The sequence below is a fragment of the Salmo salar genome, chromosome 20 (assembly GCF_965601325.2).
Source record: "Salmo salar chromosome 20, fSalSal1, whole genome shotgun sequence".
Lineage (NCBI taxonomy): Eukaryota > Metazoa > Chordata > Actinopteri > Salmoniformes > Salmonidae > Salmo > Salmo salar.
In genome coordinates this window covers 66,998,371-66,999,983 of record NC_138310.1, presented here as the reverse complement: position 1 = coordinate 66,999,983, position 1,613 = coordinate 66,998,371, and positions in this window count along the sequence as shown.

Here is a 1,613-nt window from a genome sequence, read left to right as displayed (position 1 = left end):
GTGGCTAACTTAAGACCGTTATTGGCTCAGATTCTGGATCATCAGTTGAAAACCCTGCAGAGAGAGGAGGGAAGCATAGATACTGCAGTCCCACCCAATTGAGGACTCCCTCTCTCCCTTTTCCTCTCTCTTTCCCAGACACGAGTAGGCGCTCAGAGAGTTGATTCTGGCCATCCATCTTCTCCTTGCCATGTTTGTCTGAGCTAGTCTTGGAAATGCAGGAGGTATCGATCCCCCTCTCTTCCACTCTTCATCTCCCTCTACTTATGTTCATGAGGAGAAATTCATCAGACAGCCCTGATCATTAGCCATAGGGAAACATGAGCTGAGAACCTCAGTGTCTCCCAGCCAGCCAGCCGGATATATGGTGATGAGGAAGGTGACTTTGCAAGATCTGAAACACCTTTATGACGCCATTGGGTAGCTAATAGTGATTTTTTTTGCTGCTGTAGGTAGCGTTAGATAGCACTAGTCGGCTGTACCTGCGCCAAAACTCTGGTATTTTTCATTTTATAAGTTGTTCTCCATCTTATTTTTAAATAGTGAGCCAACATGTTTTCAGCACTTTTATTTCCATGACTGATCAAAACTTGTTTTCTCATGCTCTCTCTTGTCCCTCTGCAGCAGACATACAGTTGAAATCGGAAGTTTACATACACTTAGGTTGGAGTCATTAAAACTACTTTTTCAAACACCACCAATTTCTTGTTAACGGTGTGATTAATAGGGAAAGATGAGAAGTCGAGTCCACAATTCAGAATTCCACTTCCTGGTTCAATCGGTCTCGGGGTTTTGACTGCCATATGAGTTCTGTTATACTCACAGACACCATTCAAACAGTTTCAGAAACTTTAGGGTGTTTTCTATCCATATATAATAAGTATATGCATGTCCTAGCTTCTGAGTTTGATTAGTAGGCCGTTGAAAATGGGAACGAATTTTTTTCAAAATGCGCTGTGGCGCCCCCTATCCTAGGGTATCCTCAAGAGGTTAACAAACTATAGTTTTGGCAGTCGGTTAGGACATCTACTTTGTGCATGACACAAGTAATTTTTCCAACAATTGTTTACAGACAGATTATTTCACTTATAATTCACTGTATCACAATTCCAGTGGGTCAGAAGTTTACATACACTAAGTTGACTGTGCCTTTAACCTGTCTGGGCTGGGGGCAGTATTTTCACGGCCGGATGAAAAACATACCCAATTTAAACAGGTTACTACTCTGGCCCAGAAACTAGAATATGCATATTATTAGTAGATTTGGATAGAAAACACTCTGAAGTTTCTAAAACTGTTTGAATGGTGTCTGTGAGTATAGCAGAACTCATATGGCAGGCAAAAACTTGAGAAAAAGTCAACCAGGAAGTGGAGGATCTGAGAATTGTAGTTCTTCTTTCTAGTCTCTTTCGAAACTACAGTATCTGTGGGGTTACGTTGCACTTCCTAAGGCTTCCATTGGCTGTCAAAAGCCTTCAGAAAGTTGTTTCAGCCTTCTCCTGTTACTGGGCAGATAATAGGAGCTCAGTTACTGAGTGGACTGCCTGTGGACAAAGGGATTGGATATGCGCGGTCACACGATTGCGCCGTTCCTTCTTTTTCTCCTTGAATGA